Raw genomic sequence first — 12,262 nt, forward strand, 5'->3', positions numbered from 1 at the left:
CTAGAAAAATAGATGAAGCGGTCGTGCGTGAATTGATTGTTGATTTAATGGTTAAGCATGGTTTGCCTTTGAGATTTGTTGAGTTTAAGGAGTTGTGGGTATTATGAGAATATTTGAATCCGGATGTAACTCCATTTACTAGAAATACCGGTAAGGGGGTCTTGGTTAAAAAATATATGAGACAAAAGGCAGACCTTAAAGAGGAACTTGCTTCCATCCCTAATAGGATTTCTTTGACTTGTGATTTATGGACAAGTTGTAATATTGAGGGTTTTATTTGCTTGATTGCTCATTATGTTGATTCAAAGTGGAATTTACAAAGAAAAATCATTAATTGTCAACATATGCCTCCTCCTCATATTGGTTTTGAGTTGTGTAAAAAAGTTTTTGCTTTCTTGCATGATTGGGGAATAGAGAAGAAAATTTTCAGCATCACTTTGGATAATGCTTCTGCTAATGATGTGTTGCAAAAAACTTTAAAAAGTCAACTTGTTTTGCAAAAAGGGTTGGTATGTGATGGTGAGCACTTTCATGTGTGTTGTTGTGCACACATATTAAATTTGATTGTTCAAGAAGGATTGAAAGTAGCTGAGCATGCTTTGGAAAAAAATTAGGGATGGTATCAAATATGTGAAAGATTTGGAAAGTAGAATGATCAAATTTAAAAGATGCATTAAAAAAGTTGGTAACATTGAAGCATAAGTGGGTTGTGTCTGGATGTTCCTACAAGATGGAACTCAACTTATTTGATGCTTCAAAGTGCTCTTAAATATGAAAGTGTTTTCTCAATCTTGCATTTGGATGATGAAAATTATAAATACTGCCCTTCAGAGTTTAAAATTAATAAAAAATCTAAAACTTTTATTACTTAAAATGATATTTTTGTCTACAAAATAAAAGTATCTATTATATAAAGAATATATAAATATCTTTGAAAGGCATTTATATTTATCAACTAATTAACTCAACAACAAATTTTATCAAATATTTCTAATTCAATAAACTAGTTAATAACATTTAAGTTTCAGTTAAAAATTATTTTCAACTTTTAATCAACTTCTCATTGTTCAACTTCAAGTAACACAAATTATTTTCACTAAACATAATGAAAACCAATTCTATTAAAATCTTAAATAGACATATAGTTTTAACCTAACGACTTCTTCAAATTTTTATTATCATGAAGTTACTTAGAAGTTGAACTTTTGTCTGGCCTAAAGTAACTCCAATGGATCCATTCAAACACCGTTTTTAAAATTTTTATTTTTATTTTGCCTTTTCCTTTTTAATAATTTGTATTCTACCCTTTTAAAGTTATAATATTCCTTTTTCTGATTTCGTTGATAAGAAAGATTTTAGCCTTTCCTTTTTTCTTTTTTTTTTTTACTTTTCTTTTCATACCCAATTCGGCCAATCAAGTCTAAGTGATGAATGTTTGAATGAAAAAGACGTGACACCTAATTACTGCTTTCTCTGCAGGGTTTTCTCTTTATGGGCTTTAGCTACCTCGCATACATGTAATGCATCAACGAATAAAAAGCCACAACGATATTATTGCATTAACTATCTAGCACAGATCCTTTATATTACGCTGAGCAGCAACAAGCATAGCTGAAGAAAACTCCTAGTCATAAAAATAGTGCAACACCTTGCTCTGCACGTCTTGGCTTTTCTTGTGTAAGTTGGTGTTTGGTTATGTGCTGCGGTAAGAGCGTTTGCCTCTGTTGGACACGACAACATTTCTGTATATAAATAGTTTAAGGGCCCACTGCCCTGTGTGTGTGTTTTATATATAAATGAAGAAAAATGATATCACCCGTGATATTTGTTGATTGAATCTGAAAAAGGTTATAGCTAGGGAGGAACCAATCTACTCGAATCAAATGTTAAAACTTACACTTAAGTTTTTCATACTTATAAATAACTTATAAATGAAGAAAAATATCATGTTTAGTATTTGCTTATATGTAAGATTTCAACAAAAATCTAGGGAAGTCCATCTAACTATAGTTAAACGCATTTCTAGATATCTAATTGGGACTTCTAATCTTGGTTTATTGTTCAAAAGAAGGGAAGATTTCAGGCTCACAAGCTTTTGTGATGCTAACTATGCTAGAGATAAAGTCAAAAGGAAAAGCATAAGTAGGAGCTGCCATTTCATTGTTGGAAACTTGGTTACATGGATATGCAAGAAACAAGGTTCAACTGCGTTGTTCACTGTTGAAGCATACTAAATGTCAGTTGTAAGATGTTGTGCTCAATTCCTTTGGATAAGAAACAGCTTGAAGACTACAACATTTGTGAGAGTAAAATTCCTATCTTTTGTGATAACAAAGCTACTATTAGTCTTTGTAAGAATCCAACATTGCATTCTAGAGCAAACCATATAGAAATTAAGCATCATTTTATAAGAGACCATGTTCAGAATGGGACATTGGATCTACAGTTTGTACCCACTGATGATCAGCTTGCTGACATTTCACATAACCTTTTACTAAAGAAAAGTTGATTCTATTAAGAAATCAACTTGGAATGGTTTGTATAGATGAATGATTTAATATCTATATGCCATACACCGTTGCATCAGATGACATATTGTCCAATGACTTTAAGCACACATAATACCGTTGAATATAGACGCTCATGTAAGCATTTGCATTTATTAAGTTAAATGCAGAGTTTTCATAAAAGAACGTTGTAATGATTTTTGCTGAGTTAGCTCTTGGATGGCAAGCCTAATGATTATTACCTTTCAAAAGCCCATATTAAACTCTTAAACTATAAAGACTCTTGGTATCACTCTCACTTTACCTCAGAAAACAATTCATCTTCTTCTCTGTGACCAAACCTTATCTCAACCTTCTCTCATGGACAATCAACCTGAAGAGGTTAGAGAAGCAACTGGACATTTTCTAAGGAACCATCATCCAGAGTCCTAGATCATTGGTGATCCTTAGGACAAAGTCCATACAAGAAATTCTCTCAAGCACACAATGCTACTTTCTAAGATCAAGCCAAAGCACATAGATGATGGTATGTCTGATGAATATTGGGTCAAAGCAATATAAGAATAGTTGAACCAGTTTAAGAAGAATGATGTCTGGAAGCTTGTAGAACTCCCCAAAGGTAAATCTGTTGTTGAAGCAAGATGGGTGTTCAGAAACAAGCTGGACGAAATAGGTAAGGCCAAGGGTTACTTACAACAGGAAGGTGTAGATTATACTAAAACTTTTGCTCTTGTTGCTCGTCTAGAGGCAATACGCATTTTACTACCTTTTGTTGCTCATCATGGTATGATGTTGTATCAAATGGATGTAAAAAGCACGTTCCTCAATGGACTAATCAAGGAAAAGGTCTATATGGAACAACCCCTGGGTTTGAGAGTTCTGTCTACCCTCATCATATTTTCAAACTTAACAAGGCTTTGTATGGGTTAAAATAAGCTCCTTGAGCTTGGTATGAAAAGTTAAGTTCATTTTTAATTGAAAATGGCTTTATGAGAGGAAAGGTAAATACTACTCTATTTTGCAAAGACTATGGTAGTCAATTCCTAATCGCCTAGATATATGTGGATGATATCATATTTGGTGCTACTAATGACTCTCTGTGTGAGGATGTTTCCATGCTTTTGTAGGAATATTTTGAGATGAGTATGATGGGAGAATTGAAGTTCTTCCTTGGACTTCAAATCTAGCAAAAAGACAAAGGCATATACATACATCAAACCAAGTACATGAAGGAACTTCTGAAGAAGTTCAAGATGGACGATACAAAGCCAATGAAGACTCCCATGCATCAAACCATTGTACTCGGACTAGACGAAGATTCAAAGCAGGTGGACGAAAAAACATACAAAGGAATGATATGATCTCTTCTATATCTCATTGCGCCTATAGACCTAACATTATGTTCAGTGTATGCCTTTGTGCCAGATTCCAAAAGGAACCAAGGGAAGTTCATTTATGTGTTTTAAAACGCATATTTATATATTTGATTGGAACTCCTAACCTTGGTCTGTGCTTTAAGAAAGAAAAAGAATACATGTTGCTTGGTTAGTGTGATGCAGATTTTGCTGGAGATAAAGTGGAAAGAAAGAGCACCAGTGAAGGATGTCACTTCATTGGTGGATGCTTGGTTTCTTGGATGAGCAAGAAACAAGGGACAATAGCTCTATCAATAACAAAGACAAAGAATATATCAATTTCAGGTTGTTGTTCTCAACTCTTGTGGATCAAACATCAGCTTGAGGATTATAACTTGTTTAAGAGTAAAATTCCTATCCTTTGTGATAATACTATTGCCATAGATCTTTCTAAAAATCCCATCATGCATTCATATGCCAAACACATAGAAATTAAACACTATTTCATAAGGGATCAGGTCTAAAAGGGTACTGTGGAATTACAGTTTGTATCCAAAGAATATCAGCTTCTTGATTTATTTACAAAACCCCCTATTGAGGACAAGATAATCTCTCTAAGAGAAAGGCTTGGCATGTTCCTTGTGGAATGAAGTTTTAAATCCATGTGTGAAGCCATAACACATCACTAAGCGTCCAAAGGACCTATCATCTAATGAGCTTAGTTAGTATCTGTGCACTACACATAAGCGTCCAATATATGGACTGAGACCCTGGATGCAAGTTTAATGAAATGCAGCATTTAAAGTGTAGTTGTGTTGAGTCAACTAAAATGGGTCAGATCCAATTTGAAAAAACCCATATCTTTTCAACTTCCCCACGATCTCTTTCTCTCTCCTTACCCTAAACACTTAACTGTCACCATCAGTAATCATTACATCTTTTCACACTCAAACCTTCTGCAACCCTTCACATTCTCTCTCAGAAACCTCTCCGCACCCTAACCTTTCTTCTTCTTAGATACCTAGAAATCTCCTAACCCTAAGACAATGGCCAAGAAATAGAACCAACCCCAAGTTGTCCAGGCCACACCTGACTTTAGGAACAATCCTCCATCTGCATCATCTTAGGAAGGTTTCCCTGTTTGGATTACCAGGCCAGCACCTATTAACATTCTTGTTGCTGAAGTTATGATGAAGGACAAGGAACCAAGAGTCCACGTTGTAACACCCTGAAATATTACTAGTTATAAATCGATGTCTAATTGTATTTATCATGTTATTTGACTATATGGTTGACTTGAATGAGTTGAGGTATGGCTTGAATTAGTCATGTGTGAATTTCTTGATGTGGATGTTGAGTTATGCGGAGTTTTGTTGAGCTAAGTTGAAATTATGAGATTTCAAATTTTACCCAAACCTATTTCAGTAAAATCACTATCCCGGATTCGTTAACCGTTGGATTATCTTCAAATTATTTCTGGAGCTTCCAAAGACAGTTCTCAACAGTATGACCGTTGGGATTCTGAAAATAAAAACTTTTGATGTCTCTCTAACCGCGAAGGGTACGCTAAGCGCAATTCCAACCCGAGAGGGAATTGTGCTGAGCGAGAATTGACCCGCTGAGCGAGACTTAGTGCAGAGTGAGTCGTGCTAAGCACAAAAAGTGGACTTCTGCTTAGCGAGACGAGCTCTCAAAGCAAGATTTGTAGATTATAAATATGTTCTTCAGTGTGAAAAACACGATTTTCACTCTCTTCTCCTCTCCAGACGCCACCCAAACCCTAACACCTCCTTCTCCACCACCCCGACCACCGGTGGCCGCCATGAGCTGCCGTTGCTTGCCGCCGAACCCCCACACCAAGAGGAACATTTTAATCAGAGCAGAATCCTCATAATCCTCCTCAAGGATTTGGTGGAAAAATTTCCCCCAATCCATCATTTCAAAGCTTCTCTGAGGTAATCTTGACTTCTAAGCCTTTCTCTTAGTTAGTTTGAGTTTCTCTTAGTGTCTCTTGTGTTTTGGGTACCGTAATAGGGTGTTTTTACACTTCCTTTGAAAACCCCTTAAAAATGAGACACTGTAAAAGTTATCTTTTTATAACATTGATGTTATTTTCATGACCTTCACTGAACCCCGGTCACATTGGCGTGATCAGAATTTTAAAATGATGTCTCCTTTTAGTAGAACCCAAAACACCCCTTAGCCTTTTACGTTTTAATAGGGGTATTTGACTCCAAATGTTGTCATTAACCTTGTTTTTGAAATCTATACTAAATTTCCTTCAATTTGGTATATAGAACCTTGCTTTTGGACTGACGAACGTGAACGAGAGAGGTCTCTGAGCGACACAAAGAGAAACTGACGTAGAGCTCACGATAGGTGAGTGGAGTTTATTATTGTTTATAGTTTTTAATGCCGTAGTTGGGGCCAGGGAACCTAACTATGGGGATGTATGCCTGTCCCTGTTGCATGTTAGTTTTCAAGAAAACAATGTTTTTGACTAATGGGATGCGAAATATCTATTATTGATGAATAACATTATTGTTTTTATTAGACTTGTGTTGTCTGAAGACTTGGGAAGTGTGAATCTCAAGCATGAACTGTATATGTATATGCGGAGTGTGACTTACTGATGATATTTTTATTGAAGATATTAATGGATATGAGGTGATGTTGATGTTGATGATGATATTGATATGAGATGATGTTGTTATTGATGATTATGTCAATATGAATTGATGTTGTTATTGATGATTATGTTAATATGAGATGATGTTGTTGTTGTTGGTGATAATGTCATTGAAATGTTGATGATGTTCAAAATGCACTATGATGATGTTATGTTATGTATGTACATGGGGGGGGGGGGGGTGCAGTGACCTTGCTGGAGGGGGATGGCTTAGAATCTTTAATTATCCATGGTCAGTGCATTGATGGTGCCCATGTTTCATACGTTGTATGTTGTGTATGTACATGGGGGGTGCAGTGACCTTGTTGGATATCCTTGGTGGGGGAAATAGAGTGGTTGAAGAGTTTTAAGTACTCTGGAGGGGGATGGCTTAGAATCTTTAATTATCCACGGTCAGTGCATTGATGATGCCCATGTTTCATACTTCATATGTCATGGAAATAGTATAAACTTTGTCAGTAAGTACTTGTAGTTTCTCATGAGGAGGAGTACTTGTACTTGGGGGCATGTCACTCAGTTTGGAACTCCCTTGAGACTCAAGCTATTTTCCTAAGTGAGAGTGTCGTGTGGACACACTTAGGCTATTTCCTTGGGGATGGTACCACATTGCATTTGAGAGTTGAGTTCAGGTGCATGCATCATACTGAGCATGATTGATTGGAACTATGGACTGATGATGACTATTTGTTGAGTGTGTGTTGGACTAGTGAATGTTTGTGTAAGCTTATGATATTTGTTAATTTCTTCTTACTAATTGTGGTTATTTGATCTTTGTATTAATTTCTTTTATAATAAACTCACCCCTTGCAATTTTTGTACCGTGTGGTTGGTACTTGTGATGATCATGAACCTTTGTTTGTAGGAGCAGAATGACAACAATAGAGTATGAGAAGTGAGATTATTTTGTGGAGCCGCCGAGCCGACGTGATGACGTTGGGATTATTTTGGGAGAGAGTTGTGTTTTGTTAATCAACTCCTCCATAGTTGGTTCCATAATTCTTTGTTTTGTTGAATTGGGGATGTAAATCACAAATTTACATTCCATTATGTGAATGATGTGTACTGAATTACTATACCTATATATATATATATATATATTCATTTACTTAAGTAATGGTGCATTGTTTGGTGAATGTATATCGAGAAAAAAATTACTTTCATTTTTCATAAGCAAATTAATAGAGTTTTCATTTAAAAATTTAAATTCTTGCGGTTTAGAGTGGTGATATCGTAGCAACGAGGATGGTCGTTACACACGTCGAGGATTTCTTTTGATATTAACTCTATTGAAAACACTGACTATGTCATTAAAGCTCATCTTTTGCTTTGTGGCATCAACCACTTCTTTGAAGACCCCAAAGAGGAAATGCCTAAACTTATCTATGAGTTCTAAATAACAACAAGAGTTTACAGAAATGAAGATGTTGGAGGCTGTTTCACTGGTAAGGTGCTTAGAATACAAGTAAAGCTCTCGGTTGAAACTATTGCTCAAGCCATTGGTTGCAAGGGTCGAGGAACCAAGTTCATGAATAGTTGGGGAGATGAACTTGACAATCCCATTGGGTAGTTTTTGTGGGAACCTAACTGGGCTAAGATTCCTAGACACTATGGAACACTACTGAGCAAGGGGGAAATCTTCTAACAAATAGTCAACAAGGTCATTATTCACAAGCAAGGATCAATTGACTTCTTGTCCAATGCTCACATGTTCATCTTTTATCATCTCATGGAGGACACTCCCTTTGACTTGCACCAAATTCTCTTCAATTGCTTTGCTATTGAAATTATGAAGGACAAGAGCATATGGAAGTATATATACCATAGTGTTGTTCTCGCTTAGGTATTTGAAATCCATGGTGTTATAGTAAAATTTTTGTATGAAACATCAAAGACATTGCAAGGTTGCAATTCCCTATAGCCTTTCTTTCTAAGAATGCTTACAACATTCAAAGAAGAATGGAAGCGGAATTCCAACCTAAGATTGATTGGGCAAAGTTCCCTCTCGAAGTTGAAGAAGAGGAAGTTAGTTGTCCCTCATCCAAGCACCAAGAGCATTATGTTGTGTCTAAGGCTTTTAAGAAGGACCCACCAACATGGATCGAAGTTCTTCCTCCTCCAAAGTGGAAGCGACAAAACCCCAAGGTGTCCAAGCCTTCATCTCTAGTGGCACAACGTAATGATGTCTACAGAATTCCTTCTAGAGCCTACAAACCAAAGGTTAGTTATGACAAGAACACTATTAGGTTTTTATTTCACGTTATATTCAACTTATAGGCCAAGTGTAACCCAATCATGATGTAGTAATTGAACTATCACCTAGGTTGTTTCCCAAAGGAATAAAGAGGGATTTTATGTAATTATTTAACTAACTAAGTTTTTGTATTTTTTATTTGTGATTATCACAAAATAAATAACATAAAATAAATTGCAATAAAAATTAAATGACAGTAAAATAATTAAGTAAAGATAGAAATACTAGACTAGAATGGTGACGTCGATCTTGATGAATACATGACTATGTTTGGACTTAGAATTCCCTCGATTCACTGTAACTTCACAATTCTTTACTTATCTCTTTTTCTCATCCCCAATTCACTAATGTATTCTACCCCAGCTCCCGCATGGTCATAGATTCTAAACTACTTCCCTCATGCCCAATCCGTTGGACATATTGACACAAGCAATCAACATGAATGGTAAAAAATTAGCGAGACTTAACCAAGATTATTCTATCCCTAGAGATAATCCCAATTAAGTACTTGTTTCTTGTTCAGGTTTCAACAAGGCTAGCCAAAGCACAAGTCAATTCCTAAATTCATCTATAAGATGGCCAATCAAATAAAAATATTAAGTATAAAAATAAATAAAGAACTCAAGATGGAGTATTGAATTGATAGAATTAAAGCGAAACAAGGTTCATCATTTCCTCTCCTAGGTGGAAGGAACTGCACTCATAAAAATAATACAATGAAACTTTGAGTGTCTAATGGAATAATGGAGGCGTCTAGTAGGTGGAAGTCTAAAATATAATTGTAGCTGCATTTAATTAATGAGATAATCATAATAAATCACAAACAAATAATATTTCTAATTAGTTCAAGTAATTATTTTCTTTAGTTGATTGATCCTTGAAAAATATCTTGCTCTTGATTATCCTAGCTTTTATCTTCAATTTTTGCAATTTCTCTCTCCAGATCCTTCTATTGATTTTGGGCCTCTAGAGCCAATGCCTGATCTAGGCCTAAAATACAACTCCTATTTGCATCCAATTCCTTATGATTAGAGTCGACACTTTACAAAGGATGTGGTTAAGAAATCTGTTATGTTAAAGCCAAAAGTTGAGTTTGATCAGAATAATGCCATGCTCTTTTACTATAAAGACATGTATGAGAACTCTCACCTTGCTTTCATCTTCGACTATGACAAGGTAGACAACTCCAACCACAAGTGCACGGTGCAAATCTTGCGTCCAACCAAGATATACTGCTTCAACGACTAGAAAATGTGTTTCCTAAGGCAAGAGGGAGATAATAAGTTTTTATCAACGTCTAATTTATGATACTCCTCCTCTTCGCTCTCGATTTGTCTTCAACTTGCATAGGTATCCTAAAGATGCAATGAGAAGAGCCATGCTCTATTTGAGTCTCCATGCTTTTGATCACGACTTCGGTGTTTTTGTGGTTGGTGATGACAATTTTAGCGAGTTTGGTCAATGTAACACCCTGATATATATATATATATATATATATATATATATATATATATATATATATATATATATATATATATATATATATATATTAGTAATTATATTTGAAGTTTGATTATGTTATTGTGTTATTTTATCTGTAATTATTTTCAAGGAGATTAATTTAGTTAATAGAGGGGCATGGGTAGATAAGAATCTAGCTTCTCAAAGAAGCCTCTCGAGGAAAGCTTCCTAGAGAAGCCACGAGGAAGCTTCTCGAGGAAGCCTCTTAATGAAGCTTCTCAAGGAAGCTACATGAAGCTATCACGGTAAAAACGCTGTTCCGCCTTCATTAACCGTTGGATCTTCTCGAAATTTGGTTTGAAGCTTTAAAAAACACGTATCCACGACCTGACCGTTGCGATCTTTGATACCACATCTGGCGTGTGAGGAATGCTTCCTTTCCTGCGAGCAGAAACACTTGAGTGTTTCAGCCTTTGCTTTTCATGTAGCCTTGGAAAAATGCCATTTCCTTCTCCTTCTTTGTTCTAAAACCATTTCCAATGTGCCAATCTTGTTCTCCATCACCCAGAGCCACCAGTAGCCACCACAAACCGCCATTGTTCTCCGTTGAAACCCCTCACCGAGAGGAACCCTTCAACCGAAGCAGAATCTTCCAACTTGGCTCGCAGTTTTTGTAGAGAACGAAACCCTAATTTGACCTTTCATTTTCCTTGAGGTAAAAATGGTTATACGCTTGTTTCTTGTTAGTTTCATCTTACCATTGCATCATTCTGAGTTTGGAAACCGCCATTGCATGTTTTACACTTCCTCTGACAAACCTTAGAGCAAAGAGACTTTGTAAATGTTATCTTTTCACGAAATGGGTGTTATTTTCGTGACCTTCACGGAACCCCGATTGCATTGGCGTGATCGGAATTTCAAAATGATCCTTTTCTAAAACCCGAATTGCCCTTTAGCCCTTATGTTCTGACAAGGGTTTTGACTCAGAATATTGTCACTAGCTTTATTTCTGAAATCCATATTAAGTCTCCTTCGTTTTGGTATGGTAAAGGCTTGCGTGGAACCGACGAGCGGGGATGAAAAAGGAATCTTCAAGTGACGTGACGAGGAACCCGTAGGTAGCTCACAATAGGTGAGGGGATTTTATTATAAAATTTACCGTTTTAACACCATAGTTACGGTCAGGGAACTTAGCTATGAGAATAATTGTCTGTCCCTGTTGCATGCTGATTTTTCCTTTATAGAAAATGATGTTTTTAACTAATGAGATGCGATATAATTGTCCTTGAAGTGCATGCGGGTTTTCCAAGAGAAATAATGTTTTTTAACTAATGGGATGCGATACATTTGATATTGATGCTGTATGCTGGTTTTCAGGAAAAACTATGTTTTGACTATATATATATATATATATATATATTGTGATGAATGAAATTGATGTCTTTATTTGATTTGTGTTGTTTGAAGACCTGGGGAGTGTAAATCTCAGGCATGAAAGAAATATATATGTGTGGAACGTGATTTATGATTGATGTTGCTATTGAGGTTTTAATTGAAATGTGGTGATATTGATAATTATGATGATATTGATTTGAGATGACGTTGTTAATAAAGATCATGTCAACATGAATTGATGTTATTGTTGATGATTATGTGAATATGAAATGAGGTTGTTGTTGTTGTTGATAACGTCATTGAGACGAGATGATATTTATGTTGAGAATGATATGGAAATGGAATGTTGATTGATGTTGGAAATGCATTGGCATGTGCATGTTGTGTATGTTCATAGGGGGGTGCATTGACCTTGTCAGACGACCCATTCGTGGGGGACTAGAGTGGTTAAAGAATCTAAGCATGCGCTGTGGAGATGCTTAAGCGCTTTAATTTGTCCATGGTCATTGCACTTGATGGTGCCCATGTTCGATAGGTTGGATGTTGTGTATGTTCGTGGGGGGGCGAAGTGCACTGACCTTATCGGATGACCATTCATGGGGGA

This window comes from Glycine max, chromosome 4 (assembly GCF_000004515.6).
Source record: "Glycine max cultivar Williams 82 chromosome 4, Glycine_max_v4.0, whole genome shotgun sequence".
In the NCBI taxonomy this organism is placed as follows: domain Eukaryota; kingdom Viridiplantae; phylum Streptophyta; class Magnoliopsida; order Fabales; family Fabaceae; genus Glycine; species Glycine max.